General features: G+C 40.7%; 1 pseudogene; it reads left to right on the forward strand.

The window, feature by feature from the left end:
* Positions 1–21879, forward strand: part of LOC127452690 (dynein axonemal heavy chain 5-like) — a 220522-nt pseudogene that overhangs the window by 16530 nt on the left and 182113 nt on the right.

Raw genomic sequence — 21879 nt, forward strand, 5'->3', positions numbered from 1 at the left:
TCAGCTGGTCTCCAAACTTGGCCAAACTGGTCACGCTGGTCTGTTCTACTCATTTTAAGGGGGTGTTTGGGCACTTGTCAGCTGATAAGACTGGGAAACCAGCTGGCCGAGCAGCTAAACCAGCTTAAAGGAAATGCAAGTGAATGGTGACCAGAACTCAGGTCCATAAAGGCAGCATAAAAGTAGTCTATACGACTCCAGTGGTTTAATCCATGTCCTCAGAAGCGTTATGATAGGTATGTGTGAGAAACAGATCAACATTTAAGTCCTTTTTTACTATAAATCTCTACCTTTTATAAGCCAGTAGGCAGCTGAATGTGAAAGTGTAGATTTTCAGTAAAAAAAAGATTTAAATATTGATCTGTTTTTCACCCACCCCGATCATATCACTTCTGAAAACTTATATTGAAAAATATATTATTAAACCTCTGAGTTGTATGGATTACTTGCTGCCTTTATATCCCCTTTGGACCTTCAAAGTTCTGTTCGCCATTTACCTTCATTCTATGGTCCAACAGAGCTCAAATAATTTGTGTTCTACAGAAGAAAGTCATACACATCTGGGATGGCATGAAGGTGAGTAATGAGAATTTTCATTTTTGGGTGAACTATCCTTTTAAACCAAGAAAGATCATCAAATCATGAGTTTTTTTCTTTTTTTTTTTTTCTTTAAGCATACATGTCTGCTGTTTAAAAAAAAAAAAAAAAAAAAAAAAGCACATTATGGTTTTTCAAATATGACCTTTCATGTAGTGTGTTATATAGCTGTTTGTGAATGTAAAAAAATCTGCAAAGTTTCAAAAATCAGTGTGCACAACAAAGGAAGTTATTGACTCCCAAAAGAAAGAACTGATTCTGAAAGAGTCATTAGTAATTCCAGACTTCCTGTACTAACCTACGTAATTTGGTAACACAAAACCCGCCTCTGGTCTTCATTGGCTGCTCGCAAACAGCTTTGACCCGCCCTCAAACACTACACTAAGTGGTAGACCAATCACAACAGACTGGGACATCTGACCAATCAGAGCAGAGTAGGTTCTCTGAAAGGAGGAGTTTAGAATGGATCATTGAACGAGTCGTTTTTGACACTGGGAAAAAACTCTTGGAATGAGCACATGTGGAGCTCCAGCTGGGCCAGCAGGAACAAGAAAGACAGAGACCATTAAGGACATGGGCCGCTGCCTGGGCAAATATGTAGTGGTGTTCAACTGCTCCGACCAGATGGACTTCAGAGGCCTGGGCAGAATATTCAAAGGTGTGCTCATTGCACATTTTATAAATAAATGTACCTGTACCCTTGTAAATTAATGGTATAATTCAACCCAAATTGAAAATTATTTCCTCACTCTCGGCACTTCCAAAACTGATTGAGTTTCTCGGTACTCAGAAGTTGAAGTTTTAAAGAATGGCCTGGTAGCTTTTCTCCATGTAATGAAAGTGAAAGGGAACTGGAGCTGTTAAGCTCCAAAATAACAAAAAGCACCATAAAAGTATTATAAAAGTAGTCCAAATAACTAGCTACTGTATATTACAAGTCTACTGAAGCCCATTGCATGAGGAACAGACTTTAATAAGTGGAAATTGTGCCCTCTGCTGTAGTTTCCAAATAAAATATGTCGCCATTGATGTCAATGATGTTCACAAGACATGCAATAACCAATGGCTTTTGCCATCAATGGTGTCAAATGGCACTGACACATTTTTGTTGTCCTTATGACTTTTGGAGTCCATGTCAGACTACAGCACTAAATGATTATTTGGTCTTTCTCACACAAAGTTTTTCAGAATACTTGGAATATAGTGTATGTGTTTGTAGGGCTTTACTGGTTGTTTAGGTCAGTGTTACTATCAGAAATAATTAATAATTATTTATTTAGTTATTAATTAATATTTAAATTAATTAATTGAATCTTAACTCATTAAAACCTCATATGGGGCTCCAGTAAATGTAGTGCACTACGTTTAGGAGCGGGTTTGGTTATTAGCAATAATTAATAATTATCAAAGTTAATTATTAATTATCAAAATCAATAGAACATTTATGAGAATCAATGTTAGCTTTTCTAATCCTTTAAATCAACAATTATCAAAGATAATCACCAATCATTCAAATCTATGATACATTAAAATTAACACTAGCTTATTGATCCTTCAAAATCAACAATCGTCAAAGATAATTTTCAATTATCAAAAATCAATAGAATATTAATAAGGATTAACACTGATGGGGCACCACCCTGGAATCAGGGACTAATAACCAGATAGTATAACAGTCTCAATATTAGATTGTTTTCTTAGGAAAATCGACATCTGAAGAATATCGATTTTCGGGGGGAAAAAAACAATGAATGAAGGCTTGAATCCGAGCACTGACATCCCGTCAGCATTACACAGGTGTATGCAAAACAAACCAAAACCCTTCTCTTTGTAATATAACAAAGTTTATTTATGCAGTAATATCAATTAATAATTAATACAATGCAGTCAATAAACTTCCGATTTACAACTACAAACTAAACAGTAATATGATTAGATATGGAAACTAAAATAATCCTATAACACATAAGGTGTGTGTGTGAGAGTGTGTGTGTGTATGTGTGTAAGGAGGGACGCGCACAAAATGGCGGATGTGACTCTCGTGGAGAGTATGTCACGCGAAACTTCCAGCCAGGGAATATGGCCGCGAATGTGGGCAGAGAGAAACCAGTCAATGGCATCTACTAGTTACCGCGTGTATCCGCTTGTATGATAGCTTAGGGACAAAGCTGAGCTTTATCACGAAGCTATCTACTAGCCAAAAATGTGTGCCAGAATGTTTGTGAGGGGTCGCATGTATGTGTGTGTGTGTGTGTGTGGTTAATACGAGAGAGAGAATTATGTGATGGCCCCAAAGCCGATTTCGCGATCGTGGGAGAGAAAGCAGCTGTTAGTTTATCACTCAGAGACGCGGTGGATGGCTCGTAAACCGTCCCGCGGTCTTTGATTCTTTAATGGATAAACTCAGTTTGCCGGTCTCACCCACGATGGTGGAAATGCACAACAGCCCAATGTGGTTGGACTACAATACAGAAAATCAAATTCGTGATAAATAATACCCTGAGTATTAATAATGAGCGGACATGGCAGTCCGTAAACTGTACAAGCAATAACCTTGATACACAAGAATAACACACTATAATATTCTATCTCTGCCCAGACGTAAACCTCTTACTCGAATCGCATGAGGATGCAGAATGTGTGTTCATCTGTCCTTTAACTCAGACTCGGTTCCTCGAGGCTTGGGTGATGACGGGAGGCCGTTTCCTCGCTCTGTCGGCGGGCGGTACGGCTGCTGATTCTTGGCGGGCTGATGGAGAAATCAGCGACTTCGACTTGATTAAAGATGAAAGAGAAATCTTTTCTCTCTTCACTTCTGCAGGCAAACGGATGAAGATGCGGATTGCTCAGCGGTCTCCTTCGGATCCGTTAGAGTGTTCGGTGGAACACAGAGTAATCTCAACTTGTCCAGCGAGATAGAGATTGTATGGCCACAGTTTCAAGTCAGATGTTACTTCCTTGTGCCACGAGGCTGCACCTGAGAGCAGTGATGAGCTGCTTCTACACACGGCGAGCAAAGTTGCTGGAAGCAAAGTTGCTGGAAGCATTTCAGAGGTATTTCTACTCCTGATGATGTCATTGTTGAGGTGCGTTCTGTCGTGTGCCTCATCCAGCAGGAGTTGAGAGTTCGATCCTTTAGTGAGCAAGGCTTCATGGGATTTGTAGTCTGTTTTGGACTCCCTTTGTTTGATTTTGGCATGGTTTTTATCAGTAAGATTTATGACTTATGTGGGGGCCTGAGTTAGGTTTTACGACTGTGTTAGGCCTGCCTTTGTCTTCTATCTGAATACATGAGGCCCAACATGTCAAATGGACAACTTTTTTTATTATGCTTATGGTGTCTTTCTAAAGTGTTACTGACCCATACCCAATTCAGGTTTATTATATGGAAAGTGTAGCCAGGATGTAAATTCATCATGTGCACTGAAGAAAGAACAAGACAAGCATGAGTAAATGATGAGGTTTGGGTGAACTATTCCTTTAAATGAAAGCATAACTATGTAATATAATCGTAAATGACAATGCTTGTGAACTCTGCAAGCACTTATGTCTAATTCATTACCCAGACACGAGCAATATATGGAAGATATGATGTGTGAAATTAAACATGAGAAACCCGTCGCTTTGATTTCTTTAATTTCATCAATGTGTTCTTGTTTAGCTTTTTTTGTGCTGGGCTATGATAATATTCTTTTCTTCTTTGCATCTGTAGGTCTTGCTCAATCTGGCTCCTGGGTCTGTTTTGATGAGTTTAATCGAATAGACCTGCCCGTGCTCTCAGTAGCGGCCGAACAGATCGCCATTGTGCTCACCTGCATGAAAGAAAAAAAGCAAGAACTTAATCTTCTCTGATGGAGATAATGTAGTGATGAACCCTGAGTTTGACATCTTCCTGACCATGGTGAGCTGGTGCATTCACCTGTTCTTAGAAATACCACACAGCTCTCAGTGATTTGAGATTCTCTCCAGCACCTGACAATCACAGGTTCTTATAAAGGTGTAAGTAAAATGTTTCTTATTGGTTTGCTCATTCTTCCTCTCAGAGATTGTTGCCCTTGTGCTTCACTACCTAAAAAAGATTTTATCTCATCCCCGCTGTGCAAGATTGACATTTGGCTTTGGTCTGATGACCCAGAGAGAATCACTCTCCCACACGGGACACAGTGCAGATTTAAGACAAATATAATCCAAGATGACTCCATGGAATTATTTAATGTTTTTGGGGGAATTAAAATAATTTCAGTGCTACAATATTTATAAAACAAATAGTTCTGATTCTTCAAATTCTGATTAGATGAACTATGTTTGGAGCCGTTGTTAAATAGCCAATATATATATTTTTTGCCACCATTAAGGGGGGCTTTAGGCATAATGCAGTGCAGAGAACATCCCTTATAAATATGTATGTTTAAATATATATGTGTATTTTTGTTGTGTATTGATTTGTTTACTAGGTAACAGAGGCTGGTCTGATCAATTACCCACCCTAGAGGTGAAAGATCATCCAGCTGTATGAGACTCAGAGAGTTCGTCATGGTATGATGGCACTAGGACCCAGCGGAGCAGGAAAAACAACCTGCATCCATACCTTAATGAAGGCCATGACTGGTGAGAAATAGATGTCACACACAAAAACTGCTATTATGGTACAGTGGACAAGGGCTTCATACCAAAGCAGGACTCCAGCACAGCATACTGGAAAGTATTTTTAGGAACATAACTTCTTATTGGGCTTATGATGGAAGGAGTTTAATTATTCAGTGGATTTATTATTTGTCAGATATGATGTGTTAGAGCTGAGATTCCAACCTAGTATCGTAGAATGAATGTTACTATAACTACATTCTTGCAAACTGAGTTTTATGTGCAGCATTCTATGTTTTGCCGCCACAGTTGCCTGGTAAGATTAACATTAGAGGTGCTACAACAACTGTGCGGTTTATTAACTTTCACACAAATCACGAATACATCGGCTGATTATGACTTTAGAAACACTTATTTTTTTCACACTGTTACTCACACAATGCTATGTTATGATAGCAAAACACTTTTACTGTAACGCATTTTTTTTTAAATGATACATTTTAGATCACTATTAGTTAGGTTTAGGTTACATTTTTAGATTAGGTAGGAACATTTTACTCATTAAAACCTCCATCTAATATTCACCTTAAATCTTGTCTGATTATGAAACCATTTCACTCGACATTTCACTGGGAAACTGCAGCCAAACATGTAAAGAAGCACGTTATTTTGCTTTGCAAATATGTTGCCATGGTCACGTAATTTCTGTGAGATCAGGCTGTGAGATTCTCATTGATTTAATGGAAGTATATATCTGATGATGTGTGTTTAGACTGCGGCCAGCCTCAGAGAGATGCGGATGAACCCTAAAGCCATTACTGCACTCCAAATGTTTGGGTGACTCTGTGGCAATTAATGATTGGACTGATGGCTTTGGAGGAAAGTGCTTAAAACCAAGAAAGGAAGATCAGAATCTGGTGGAAAAACTGTGAATAAAATGTCCATAACAGGTGGAAGATGAAAAGATAAAATGAAATATGTTTACAGCTCTGAAAACTGTATTGAAAAGCCCCTCCCGAAACTCACACCATTGATTAAGCCAATGTTGCTGTATCAGGCTGGTTGGGATGCAAATAGAGCAATGTCTTAATAGTGCCACAGAGCCACATTGTTTACAATTTTCAGGGGAATCAACTTACAAAATACACAGTAAGCTGGGATAGGAGAATATATTTTAACATAAAAAATGCACACATCACCTTTAAAGAAAAGCAAAAAACATTAAAACTATTAAGCAGACATGGTATGTCTGGTCTGAAAAAATAAATAAATAAAACACCTACTTTTGAGTAGGCTAATTCTTTAAAATATTTCAGCAGAGCCTCTGAGGCTATTTTTTTCTGGACAGTTGTGTAAAAAAGCTAATGGTTTCTAAAATGGTTGAAAAACCTCTCAAACAGAAAATGGGGCTCTATTCCATCCTCTACATAAAAGGCTTTGAGATCTATAACACATCAAACAGAATGGTTCATTTGGATGGGAAAAACATGCAGAGACCTGTTGACTGGGCTTTTGAAATCAATGTGCCAATATCCAACAGGGCTTTAGAAACTGATGGGCAAAGCAATCTCCCATAAGATGTCAAACGTCAATCATTGATCATAACGATTGATGGAAAATGTAATATGCTTTTGAGTATTTACACCTGGTTCATTTCACATTTATACTGTGTATTTTTCTATGCAGGGGAACACATGGTTTGTTTGGATGGGCCTGTTGATGCTATTTGGACTGAGAATCTTAACTCAGTCCTGGACAATAACTGCACACTGACATTAGCCAGTGGTGTCTGGATCCCCATGGCCCCCAACTGCAAGATTGTTTGAGCCACACAACATCGATAATGCCTCCCCGGACACAGTATCCCTGTGACAAGTCACAAACTCTCTTTGAAGGAGGAAGTGGGAGCCAGGCAAACAATCCAACGTATATCTTTATTTCTAATACTTTTCAGTATAAGCACACTCTGTTGGCTTTTCAGCATAATACACAGAATGCACACACCAACTCGGCTGTGTGCATCTTTCTCTCTGGCAGTCTGGACTGCCCTTTTAACCCCCTCCAGCTCTCACTGCTAGAGGTGATTTCCCACAGGTGTCAATCCTTACCGCTTTCCTCTCCCAGCCTTGCTCTCCACAGATGTTGCTCGGCCACGCCCACATAACCACATACCCCCATCCGGCCTGTCACTTACCCCCCCCCCCCCCCCATTTCTGGAGAGGAAATCCGCAACAGCCATCTGCGCCCCCGGCCTGTGGACCCCAACGAACTTAACAGGCTGGAGAGCTAGATACCAATGGGCGATCCGCGCGTTGGTATCCTTCATGCGATGGAGCTACTGGAGGCGGGTGTGGTCCGAACAGAGGGTGAAAGTATGCCCCAACAGATAGTACCGGAGGGTGAGGACCACCCACTTGATGGACAAACACTCCTTTTCCACTGTGCTGTACTTAGTCTCCCTCAGCGTGAGCTTACAACTAATGTATAGCACAGGGTGCTCCTCCCCCTCCACCATCTGGGACATTACCGCTCTTAATATATATATTGAATCGAACATCTGCAATAATATTCCAGATCATTTGTATGAAAACAAGACTTAAAGGGATAGTTCACCCAAAAATGAAAATTTTCTAATCATTTACTCACCCTCATACCATCCCAGATTTGTATGACTTCTTTTGATCTGCTGTACACAAAGATTTTTAGAAGAATATTTCAGCTCTGTAGGTCCACACAATGCAAGTGAATAGTGATCAAAACTTCGGTCCAAACAACACATAAAGGAAGCCTAAAAGTAATCCATAAGACTCTAGTAGTTAAATCCATATCTTAAAAAGTGATATGATAGATGTGGGTGAGAGAGATATGTTAGATGTTGGTGAGAAACAGATCAATATCTAAGTCTTTTTTTTTTTTTTTACTGTAAGTCTCCACCTTTGACCAGCCCCAACCAGTAGCTGGCAATATGCACGAAGAATGAGAATTGTCATTAAAAAGAAAAAGAATGTGGAAGTGAAAGTGGAAATTTATAGTAAAAAGTGACTCAAATTTTGATCTGTTTCTCACCCACACCTGTCATATCACTTTTGAAGATATGTATTTAACCACAGGTGTCATATAGATATCTTTTATGCTGCTTTTATGTGCTTTTAGAAGCTTCAAAGTTTTGGTGACCATTCACTTGCATTGTATGGACCTGCAGAGCTGAAATATTCTTCTAAAAATCTTCATTATTTTATGTTCTACAGAAGAAAGAAAGTCATACACATCTGGGATGGCAGAGAATTTTCATTTTTGGGTGAATTATTCCTTGAATATCTTATTCAGTTTTTCTTATCAGGGAAATCTTAAATCTTGTTAGGATGTTTAGAATTTTATTTCAACAAGGCAAATATACTCAGAATAATTTATTACAGTATAAATATGGTAAATATATACAGTATATACATTTATATATCCTAGCGTGTGTTTGTGTGTGTGTGTGTGTGTGTGTGTGTGTGTGTGTGTGTGTTTTCAGGGATGGCTGAAGAATCGCTCCCCTCAAAAAGGAGTGGTCCTGAGGAATCTCTTCTCCTCCTCATTCTCTGAGCTCTATTGCTTCAGCGTTCAGTCTTGGCAGTATAAGATGGACATGCTGGAGGCCTTCATCATCATGCAGTGTATCAACATGCTGCAAGCACTTATTCAGCCCAAGGTTGTGATTCAAGAGCTGTAGATCTAATTAAATCAGATTTTGTGTTTATTACAGGACATTGCTTGCACAGCAGCACTGTATTCATATTCCTATAACAATAGTTTTTTTTAAACCCCTAATGCGAGTATATTTTCATTCCGCATACTGTCTCGCACACAGTTGAGTGATTTAGCCTTTCAAATATATTCTTTTGACCAAGGACCTGAATGGACATGTTCAACACTTGACTATGACTACTTCACAGTAGTCTTTCTTTATTTCTTTTAATTCAGACAATGGCAGGTGCATGCACAGACGACTTGTACAAACACAGACCATCTGCATGTCTAGAAATACTGGGTTGCACGCAGACAGGCTGCGCGTACTGTTCTCGTGACTAAACTTGCATCACGCAACACGGAAAACCAAAGTATACATTTGCCAAAAGTTTTGAATGTTTACAATTAATTTAGGCTGAATCTTTTAATGTACAGACAACAGATTATTTCAGTTATAGGTGTGCTATCCATATGTGTTGTTTGTAAACTTTATACTTTAAAAAAAAAAATTTGTAACAAGTTTGAATTTAATCTTACATAGATTTATGGCCCAACATTGCATAAGGTCATGTAAACGCCTCTCTCTCTCTTATATATATATATATATATATATATATATATATATATATATATATATATATATATATATGTGTGTGTATATGTGTGTGTGTGTGTGTGTGTGTGTGTGTATATATATATTAGGTAAAAGTCATAAATAGCTTAAGCAAAACCCTAGGCAAAAACGTTTTAGGCCCATTTTCTCAATCTGCTCTGCATCTAAAACCCTTTGCATGCATTCTTACAGCTTATTCATTCTGAGCTGTTTGACACATATTTTTTATGTCAAAACCAGAGAAAAACCTGCCGATTTCAAAATCTCAAATAAACACTATTTTCTTGCATTGTTGGGTTCTTGTAATTAGAATGTTATCATTTTAAAATGTTTTTTGGTAGTAACCAAATATTTTTTTGTACAAGTGAAAGCACTCAATGATAGACTGTACAGCATTTAAAATGTAACTGTCAGTGATTGTCATCTTATTTGTATACTGAATTACATTTGGCCTCTATTTGTGTTCTGATTCACAATTTCCCTGCATGTATTTACCCATTTGTAAAGCTGCATTTGCATGGCACAGCAACTGTGTGTTGATTCTTGCGTGCGAATGACCTTAAACTTTAACACTATTCTTATGCTGCCTTGCAAGCACTGTTTTTCTTCAGTACATGCAAATCTGTAAATGCAAAATATGCTTCATAAATCTAAAACAAGTTATATATTTACATATCTGACTTAATTAAACCTAATCTACTTTTAATTAGGAGTTCATTTCTGATCTAATATGTACAGTATGTAAAATGTAGAGGAAAATAAGCTGTTGATTCACCTCTTGTACTCGAGATGTCACCTATTACATGCATGAATGCCAAATAAACCATTACAAAAATAAACAGCACAAAATATACCATGGAACTAACATGGTCTTTATTTGACATGTTGATCAACCATGTTAAACCTTGTTTTTTGTTCATGTGTCATGGTAGTACCATGTTTTTTGTTTCTATTTTTTAAGTAGAATGTAAATACCATGTACATGAATATATTAATAATTCAGTCTGTTGTATCAAAGCACCATTACATCTGATACTATCACTGTACTGTACACAGTAAAGCCACAATACTTTTTTGTAATGGGTTTTCATCATAACATTTATATCTTCTTCACAAACCAGTTTGAACCTAATTAGCTGTTATCATAAAAATGCATGGCTGTGGTACAGAGATTAATGCACATACTATCTATAAATTAAGACAAACTGCTCATCTGGGTGATGAAGGATACAGTCCATCCTGTGATTCGTCCTTCATCCATTCACTTTTTTTCTCCCCAATAATTTCCTGTCACTCTTCATTATATCTATCTAATAAAGAGGCAGAAACCTGGAAATAAGAGTAAAAACCACCTAGCAACCAATTCATTCAATTTATCAACATTGTCTCCCACAGAACCGCCCATATCTACTCTGGCCTTCAAGCTAACACCATTTCACCACATTTCATGCAGAGTGATTTGACCAATCTTGGCAGTGTTCATTAAACGTCTCATTAAACCATAAAAAAATATTGACTACTCATTGACTATTCAAAGCTACGTATTCACTACTGCTGTGGAAGACAATCAAATGCATAAGCAAATTATGATAGAATGCGAAATAACAGAATAACCCTAAATCAATCAAAATGTGTGAATATACTGAATTCTTGACCGTTTAACTTAATACATGTCTCTTTGACATTCAGTCTTGCTCCTCCCCTTATCTTAAAGCCATGAATACGATTAGGGTGAATTGTCCCTAGTAAATGTCTCGCATTATACCCCATATTCGTAAAGCATTTAGTTGTGAGATACACACATTATACAGGCCTTTTGTCCACAAACTATCATTCTATGAGAATTTCAGTCCATTTAAGCATGAGCTGAATATGGATTACACTAGCTGGTTCTGTAAAAAAGACCTGTAACCTTTAAAAGCAATGTGTGCTTGATGTAATTCATTATACACAGTATGTTTTGAGAACTAACAATGCAACCTGCAGATGATGTGGATGAAAAATGCCAATGACAGGCCATAAACTAGAAAGAGTGTAAATTTAAGGCATTGGATGTTCGTAGAATAATAACACCTAAATAACTAAAATAATAACACCTTCGTAGAATAATAATAGCAAAAAAATAAATAAAAAAAATGTAAGCCTAAATGGCTGGCCTGGGAATATATTCGTTTTTGCTAGTGTACCTTTAAAGACTAAATTACCTCTGTTATGACTGGCTAGTCTCTTTGCATATGAAATTACTAACATTGCCAAATGTACCTTCATAGTTCCCACTGTCCTAATCAGGTCGGGGAGCTAAGTTGCTAAATATAAAATTGGCTTTGATATGTAAAAGTGAGTGGTAGTATGCTAATATACTGACAGTTCTGACATCATAACGATGGCCCATCCCTAGTGACAATTTTTGTAGTTAAGTTTCAATGGGTAGACTGGGAAGGAAGCTTTGTGTTGGAACATTAGAGATGCCATCAAATTGGAGTCTCAAAAGAGCAAGGAAAATATGGTTTTCCATCATATGCCCCCTTTAAAATATAATTATTTCTGTCAAAAAATATTTTAATGAATTAGAACACTCAATGTTTATGTGGTACTTTCATGTGCTTTCAAAAAACTTTAGTCCACATTAACCCAGGTTTTTAGGATCTAGCTCTTTGTTTTCTGTTAATTGCTATAAAACCTTGAAGATAGGTATCCACATAAATGAATCAATACTATGTAATCTTTTAATTATGAATTCATATCTGATCTAGTTCTCATGGTAAAATTTACAGCCAATAAAACAGTTCACTAAAAGCATATTGAGGATTAGTAACAGTTCTCTCACTTCTATGCAAAAGTTAGCACTTACATTATTATAGACATGGATGATTGTCAAATAAATAGTTTCAATTAAAAAAAGTACAACCCCAATCCCAATCCGACAGAATGTAAAATGGTAATAAAAAGCTGGCTCCGTCGCACATAGCAGACGAACTTGGCCCGAATGTGGCCTTAAGCTGGCACCGAGGGCCTCATGTAGGCAACGGCATGCATCCTGTCAGCCAAAAATGAGCCATGTCTGGCAATGGCGGCACTGCATATGTGACGGCAAACAACATGAGGGCCGATTGTTGGTTGCAGGTGTGTGGCCCAGATCAGTCCTGTGAATCATGGGCCACATTTGAAAAGTTACATTGATTATATACAGTATATATATTTTTAAATGAATCCCTAAATTGTATTATTCTTCTTAGAAATAATAATTTTAATAAATGTTAGAATAATTGATAATCAAAAAAAGTCTTTCGTAAGCCACCTGCATGACCCATGTTTGTATATATTTATTTTTTCCATCACATTTGTTAAATACTGAAAATGTTTGATACTTATTAAAAATAGGTCAAGGTTGGTCAAGATTACATTCAAATAACAAATTTAAATTCAGCAGAAATATCTGACTACAAAGTTATCATAAATTGTGCTGCTTTAGCTCAGATAACATAAAAAATTCAAATCTGACTGGTTCAGCTAAAGCACATGCGCGTACACGAGTTGGCTGACAGGCGATGTCTGAATCTAAAATGTGATTGGATGTCTTAGCTTTAAGACGGGACTTTCTTTTCTACATCCAGACCATTGGCCGTTGAGTGTTCAAATTTAAACTGCTGTTGTGCTATGTATTCCCACCGAATGTGAATCAAAACCACACAGACATGTGTATCGGTGTGCCTCTTTTTTCTTCCATGAGTGCACGAGGTAAGCAATGTTTCTATGATAACATTGCATTGCACTGTGATATTATTGTTGTGTCTTCTTGTAAGTTGTTATTTCTGTAGTCTAAGTAAATGAGGAATGAGACCACTTTCAGTGTTTTAACGCTATCACACAAGGCCTACCAAATAAATTAATTAACTAATTTATTGCGGTGCCTGATGTATAATGTAATCAATATGTAATCATAATGAAACAGTAATCGATTGTATTATTCAGATGTAGTCTGTTGCACCCAACACTGACCATAAGTAACTTTATCTCACATCTCCAGTATATAATATACATATATATATAATTTACAGTGCTTTATTGTTCAGTTATATTTTCTTTTTTTAGCAGGTTCTGATAATGCAGCATGATTTCAAAATAACACGTGCAGAATGAAACGTCCCTTTTTCAGGACACTGTATTTTAAAGATAATCTTGTAAAAATCCATATAATTTTACAGATATTTATTGTAAAGGGTTTAAACAATGTTTTCCATGCTTGTTCAATGAACCATAAACAATTAATGAATGTGCACCTGTGGAACGGTCATTAAGACACTAACAGCTTACAGATGGTAGGCAATTAAGGTCACAGTTATAAAAACTTAGGACACTAATAAGACCTTTCTACTGACTCTGAAAAACACCAAAAGAAAGATGCCCAGAGTCCCTGCTCATCTGTGTGAACGTGTCTTAGGCATGCTGCATGGAGGCATGAGGACTGCAGATGTGGCCAGGGCAATAAATTGCAATGTCTGTACTGTGAGATGCTTAAGGCAGCGCTACAGGGAGACAGGAAGGACAGCTGATCGTCCTCGCAGTGGCAGACCACATGTAACAACACCTGCACAGGATCGGTACATCCGAATATCACACCTGTGGGACAGGTACAGGATGGCAACAACAACAGCCTGAGTTACACCAGGAACGCACAATCCCTCCATCAGTGCTCAGACTATCCGCAATAGGCTGAGAGAGGCTGGACTGAAGGCTTGTAGGCCTGTTGTAAGGCAGGTCCTTACCAGACATCACTGGCAACAATGTCGCCTATGGGCACAAACCCACCTTCGCTGGACCAGACAGGACTGGCAAAAGTGCTCTTCACTGACGAGTTGCGGTTTTGTCTCACCAGGGGTAATGGTCGGACTCGTGTTTATCGTCGAAGGAATGAGAGTTACACTGAGGCCTGTACTCTGGAGTGGGATCGATTTGGAGGTGGAGGGTCCGTTATGGTCTGGGGCAGTATGTCACAGCATCATCAGACTGAGCTTGTTGTCATTGCAGGCAACCTCAATGCTGTGCATTACAGGGAAGACATCCTCCTCCCTCATATGGTACCCTTCCTGCAGGCTCATCCTGACATGACCCTCCAGCATGACAATTCCACCAGCCATACTGCTTATTCTGTGCGTGATTTCCTGCAAGACAGGAATGTTAGTGTTCTGCCATGGCCAGCAAAGAGATCTCAGTCCCATTGAGCACGTGTGGAACCTGTTGGTTCGGAGGGTGAGGGCTAGGGCTATTCCCCCCAGAAATGTCCGGGAACTTGCAGGTGCCTTGGTGGAAGAGTGGGGTAACATCTCACAGCAAGAACTGGCAAATCTGGTGCAGTGTATGAGAAGGAGACGCACTGCAGTACTTAATGCAGCTGGTGGCCACACCAGATACTGACTGTTACTTTTGACACCCCCTTTGTTCAGGGACACATTATTCCATTTCTTTTAGTCACATGTCTGTGAAACTTGTTCAGTTATGTCTTAGTTGTTGAATCTTTTTATGTTCATACAAATATTTACACATGTTAAGTTTGCTGAAAATAAAAGCAGATGAAAGTGAGAGGACGTTTCTTTTTTTGCTGAGTTAGTATGCATCTATGTAGTACACCAGACATTATTGTGATTATAATGATGATTCATAAGGATCAGTGTCTTAAAACAAAACAGTTTAGTGATTTTTAATGTATATCTTTCCTTTTTCATCCCTGCAAGGGCTGTTCCCTATCTGTCACTCACTCAACGTTGTGTTGATGTAGTGACACTAGGGGTCGCTCTTGGGAATCCCAGACACCTCTGATCCTTGAGAAAAGGCCAGTAGGAATTTGCATGCCACTCCCCCGGACATACGGGTATAAAAGGAGCTGGCTCGCAACCACTCATTCAGGTTTTTTCTTTGGAGCCGAGCGGTTGTGTTCAGTAAGCTGATTCTCTCTGCCGTTCCATTCATCTCTGTGAAATCTGTTGAAATTATGGTGCATTACAGCGGTTTCTCCCCTTCATGCACTGTTGAGTGCAGAGAACGCCCCTGGGTGCTTCAACAGCCTAAAAGAGTATATATTCTTGCAAATAAAAGAGTATATTTTCTCTAAAAGAGTGGCACTGACGGAAAGCGTCTTTTTAAAGATGCCTTTCCATCTGTGTTTAATTCATTACCTCTCTGCTTCCGACGGCCATGATCGCTGTCTCACATGCTTGGGCACTGCCCACACAGAGACAGCGTTCGTGGACAGGTCATGTCCTCACTGCGAGAACATGACCATGGCAACGTTGCGGTCGCGGCTTTCCTTCGTCAGAGGGAAAGCCACCCCAGCGACTCCCCGCCTCAGTCCTTATACCTACGGGTATGAGGCTGCATCGGTTCCCTATCTGTCACTCACTCGACGTTATGTCGATGTAGTGACAATAGGGGTCACTCTTGGGAGCCCGAGACACCTCTGGTCTTTGATAAAAGGCCAATGAAAATTGGCGAGTGGTATTTGTATGCCACTCCCCCGGATATACTGGTATAAAAGGAGCTGGTATGCAACCACTCATTCAGATTTTCTCTTCGTAGCCGAACGTTCATGCTCATTGAGCTGAATGCTACTGTTCATTCACCTCTGCTGGATCTGATGCTACATTTCAGCGGCTTCTCCCTCCTCTGCACTGGTGCACTGCAGAGAACGCCCCTGGGTGCTTCGGAAGAAAAACTAGAGAGCATATTTTCTGAAAGAGCTTTTTCCTCTAAAAGAGTATATATTTCTCTAAAAGAGCGCACACACGGAACGTCTTTTTAAAGACGCGTCTTTTAAAGATGACTTTCTGATTGTGTGTTATTCCTGGTTGCGGTCGTTATCTCTCAACTTTGGATGGTCATGATCGCTGTCTTTCATGTCTGGGCGTGACCCACACAGAGGCAGCGTTTGTGGATGGTTAATGTTCTCACTGTGAGAACATGACCATGGCAACATTGCGGTCGCTGCTTGCTTTCGCACGCTCGTCTGCCCCAGTCGGGCTTCCGGATGAGTTCGCCGGCTCGTCTCATGGCGAGTCTGGCTTCTTGTTCGGAGCTCGCGAAGATGATGAGCTCTCGAGCGCAGCATCAGAGAGCGGGCTCGGGTTGATGCATATGAGGCCGCTTCAGCACTGGCTCCAGACTCGAGTCCCGAGAAGGGTATGGCGCCACAGGACACATCGCGTGGCCATCACGCCGGTCTGTCACCGACTTTTCAGCCCTTGGACCGACCTCTCGTTTCTACAAGCAGGTGTTCCTTTAGAGCTGGTCTCCATGCGCATCATGGTCATGACAGATGCCTCCAAAATTGGCTGGGGCACTGTTTGCAATGGGCACACAGCCGCCGGCCTCTGGACGGGCCCGCGACTGCATTGGCACATCAACTGCCTCGAGTTGTTGACAATTCTGCTCGCCCTGCGGAGGTTCCGGCCATTGATCCAGGGCAAGCACGTGTTAGTTCGAACAGACAGCACGGCAGTGGTAGCATATGTCAACCGCCAAGGCAGTCTGCAATCTCATTGTATGTCACAACTTGCCCGCCGTCTCCTCCTCTGGAGTCAGCAGCACTTCAAGTCACTGCAAGCCACTCACATCCCGGGCAACCTCAACACTACAGCGGACGCGCTGTCACGGCAGGTTACCCTCAGGGGAGAGTGGAGACTCCACCCTCAGGTGGTCCAGCTGATTTGGAGTCGATTCGGATCGGCACAGGTGGACCTGTTCGCCTCTCAAGAATCCTCCCATTGCCCGCTCTGGTACGCCCTCACCAAGGCTCCCCTCAGCATAGATGCGCTGGCACACAGCTGGCCCCCTGACCTACACAAATATGCGTTTCCCCCAGTGAGCCTGCTTGCACAGACCCTTTGCAAGGTCAGGGAGGATGAGGAGCAGGTCGTCCTGGTAGCACCCTACTGGCCCACCCAGACATGGTTCTCGGACCTCACGCTCCTCGCAACAGCTCCCCCCTGGCGAATTCCCCTGAGGAAGGACCTTCTCTCTCAGGGACGGGGCATCCTCTGGCACCCGCACCCAGACCTCTGGAATCTCCATGTCTGGCCTCTGGATGGGATGCGGAAGACCTAAGCGGTCTACCACCCGCAGTGGTAGACACGATCACTCAGGCTAGGGCCCCCTCTATGAGGCACATGTATGCCTTTAAGTGGCGTCTGTTTGCTAAGTGGTGTTCTTCCCGACGCAAAGACCCCCAGTGATGCGCAGTCAGATCAGTGCTTTCCTTCCTGCAGGAGAGGCTGTCCCCTTCCACCTTGAAGGTGTACGTTGCCGCCATAGCAGCACACCACGATGCAGTCGACGGTAAGTCCTTAGGGAAGCAGGACCTGATCATCAGGTTCCTAAGAGGTGCCAGGAGGCTGAATCCCTCCAGACCGCACCTCGTTCCCTCATCGGACCTCTCTGTAGTTCTTCAGGGTCTACAGAGAGCCCCCTTTGAGCCTTTGCAGTCAGCCAAGCTTAAGGCACTCTCCTTGAAGACTGCCCTCCTGACTGCGCTCACTTCCATCAAGAGGTTAGGTGACCTGCAAGCATTCTCTGTCAGCAAAACGTGCATGGAGTTCGGTCCAGGATACTCTCACGTGATCCTGAGACCCCGACCGGGCTATGTGCCCAAGGATCCCACCACCCCTTTTAGGGACCAGGTGGTGAACCTGCAAGCACTGCCCCAGGAGACTCTCCACATGGTTGGAAAGACCATGTGACATATTCTTCCACTTACATATCCCCTCCTCTCTTTGGGCGAGGTGTGGTATCCGCGGTGTCTTCCCCTTGGGAGGGACACCCCCTGACTAGACCTGGTGGCCCAGTCAGATAATCCCCCTTCTTTTTTAGGGAGTGGAAAAAAAGAAGGGGAAAAGAGGCCACAACTGGGTTAAGCCTAATCTTTTGGGTAGTCGACTTGTCCCCAGAAAGGGCCGTTCAACACTCATAAATATGTTGGGGGAGGTTATGTGTTGACCTGGTGTGCTGGCACAGTAGTCTGCCCACCACACACACTGCCATCTACTTGGATCGCAAGCAGAGCTTTAGATGCTCTGAGCAGCTCTTTGTCTGCTTTGGAGGACAGCGGAATGGGAGTGCTGTCTCCAAACAGAGGATCGCCCACTGGGTCGTTGACGGCATCGCTTTGGCATCCACGCCCAGGACGTGCCGCCTACCTTGGGGCTTCAGGCACACTCTACCAGGGCACCACCTGGGCCCTGAACAATGGCGCCTCTTTGGCAGACATCGGTAGAGCAGTGGGCTGGGCAACACCCAATACCTTCGCAAGGTTCCTCAATCTCTGGGTTGAGCCGGTTCATCCCGTGTGTTGTCAGGTACGAACAGGTAAGTTGGCTGGACAACTGGCTGGGTGTACCACTAGCGTATAGCACCTTTCCCCTCCTGGAGGGGGAGAAGTGCACTTTTTACCCCTCAGCCGTGTTCACGAGGTTGTGGACCCTGGATGTCCTTCCTCCTTAGCTCTGTGGCCAGGTGCACTGGCTATGAGGCACGCAATGGTTTGCCCGTCTCGCACCGCCAGTCCACGTAACACAGTTCAGCTAGTTGTGGCGTTTCGTATAGGGACCCCTAGTGTCACTATAACAACACAAAGTCGAGTGAGTGACAGATAGGGAACGTCCTGGTTACTTTCGTAACCTCCGTTCCCTGATGGAGGGAATGAGACATTGTGTCCCTCCTGCCACAACACTGAACTACCTGCTGAAATGGCCGGGACCCTGTCTCGGCTCCTCAGCACAAAACCTGAATGAGTGGTTGTGAGCCACCTCCTTTTATGCCCATATGTCCGGGGGAGTGGCATGTAAATTCCACTCACCAATTCCCATTGGCCTTTTCTCAAAAATCAGAGGTGTCTGGGGCTCCCAAGAGCGACAAGAGTGTCACTACATCGACACAATGTCTCATTCCCTCCATCAGGGAACAGAGTTTACGAAAGTAACCAGGACTTTTTTGGGGTCAATGAAAATTGGAATTGAGACAAACTGACTTTGGTATGGAGAGTAATTGGACTGAGATGACAACATGATATGACAAGCATTAAACAAAGTTTAATGTAATGTACAAATGAATGTACTGTATGTGTCCACCAAACAAAATAGATGTCGTCAAGGCAATAAAAATTTAGGAAGAATCTGGAGATGGATGGATCCCACACCGTGCTAGAATATTCACATCAGGTTAGTGCAATCTTGTAGAGTCTGTTTATGTTGGCGAATCAAACAATATATCTGTGTATTCATTAGTAAACATGTCATGTCCCACACATGTAGAATAATATCTTACCTTGACATATCATAAAGCCATACTGTATAATTTCACATGTTATATCAGAGTTCTGTCAAATTGATTAATCTGAAATGTTGCCTGTGCAAAACAATGGACTGGTTGGGGACAGTCCTTTTTTTTGTAGATAATTACAATGAAGCAAGGTTAAAGCTACCAGAAGATGTTAAACACACAGACCCTGGGACAGAGGATTCTTCAATAGAAGTCAAACGAAGAAGAATCTAAGTTATCTTTATTTTTTTCTGTGTGAGAAAATGTATGATATGCAACCAAAATTTAATAAAGTGCTTCATTAGATCGAAGAACATCCCTGGGGAAGATGAAGTCGAAAATTACTTCTCAAAAGCTAATCAAAGTAAAATGTTAGTTTCTGTAGCTTTTCTGGGTTAAATTTTCTGTAAACAATATGAAAACATCGATATTATATTTGCTTATCTCTCTCTGAATACAGATCACAAGAAATGCCTAGTGCACCAAACATCCTTTACTCATTTATTCTTCACTCCCAAGGGTATTTGTTCACCCTTGAAGTCTGTCTTGGCAAAAATGAAGCCAAAGAACATGTAAGTTTTGGATGTGTTTGACTTTTTTTTTTTCCTATAAGCAGTTTATGAAATGTCTATTATATTTGCCTCTCACTCTCTTTCTGTACAGACCAGGAAACCCTTCTAGTGCACCAAAGATCTTACACACATTGGTTCCTGACTTCTAAGGTGATTTCTTCACTAAGAAGAAACCAAAGCAGAGGAAAGCATTTATTTTTCTATAATCAGTTTATAAACTGTCAATTCGATTTCTCTCTCTCTCTCTCTTGTTTAGTGTGACCAGAAGAACTGCCTAGTGGACAGCAGATTTTTCACTCATCTCTTCCTAACTCTTAAGGGGCTGTCACCACTGAGAAGAACATCTTGGCAAGACCAAGGAAAACGTAAGAATTTGTTCATTTGCGATTTAATTATTTATTCAACCTATGAAATATTCTGATATTCTTGGTTTTGTCTTTTTGCAAACCAGTCCAGTCACATTTATTAACTTCATTAATTAACTTCACATAATGTCAATTTGTCTGTCTTTAACTCGTGACTTGATTCTTTTGAATTTGTTCACCAAAAAGATTGATTCACTGATTCATTAAGTGACTGTTTTTGTAAAAAGAGTCTTTAAAGGAATGGTTACCTAAAAATGAAAATTCTCATTCATCATTTACTCATGTTCATGTGATCCCAGAAGTGTATGTCTTTCTGTAGGTCCATACAATTCAAGTGAATGGTGATAAGAACCTTGAATGTCCAAAAAGGACATAGAGGCAGCATAAAAGTAATCCATCCAGTGGGTAAATCCATGTCTTCAGAAGTGATATGATATGTGTGGGTGAGAAACAGATCAATATTTTAAGTCCATTTTGACTGTAAATCTACACTTTCACATTCTGGTGTGGAAGTGGCTTCCACACATTCAGCCACATACAGGTTGGGCCTGGTCAAAGGTGGAGATTTACTGTAAAAAAGGACTTAAATGTTGATCTTTCTCATCCACACCTATCATATTGCTTCCAAAGACATGGATTTAACCACTGGAGTCATATGTATTACTTTTATGCTGCCTTTATGTCCTTTTTAGACCTACTGAGTTCTGGTCACCATTCACTTGCATTGTATGGACCTACAGAGATGAAATATTCTTCCAAAAACCTTCATTTATGTTCTGCAGAAGAAAGAAAGTCATACACATCTGGGATGGCATGAGGGTGAGTAAATGATGAAAGAATTTTCATTTTTCTAACCAACAATCCATTTAAACCATTGACAACATACTGTGTTGTTTATGACCGAAACATGTATAATTATACTTTATTAATATTTGTGTGTCTACAAATCTACCAAGATAATTTAGCAGTGTTTAAGCATTATAAACAAAACAAAAGCATATCTTTCATTTTGTGAACTGCTGTGCATGACTATACAAAAAAGACAACAATATGGCCCAAAAATTATTCGAAGTTCAGTTATGTCCTGATGTCATTGTAATGTCATAAGTTA

Source organism: Myxocyprinus asiaticus, chromosome 15 (genome assembly GCF_019703515.2).
Source record: "Myxocyprinus asiaticus isolate MX2 ecotype Aquarium Trade chromosome 15, UBuf_Myxa_2, whole genome shotgun sequence".
Lineage (NCBI taxonomy): Eukaryota > Metazoa > Chordata > Actinopteri > Cypriniformes > Catostomidae > Myxocyprinus > Myxocyprinus asiaticus.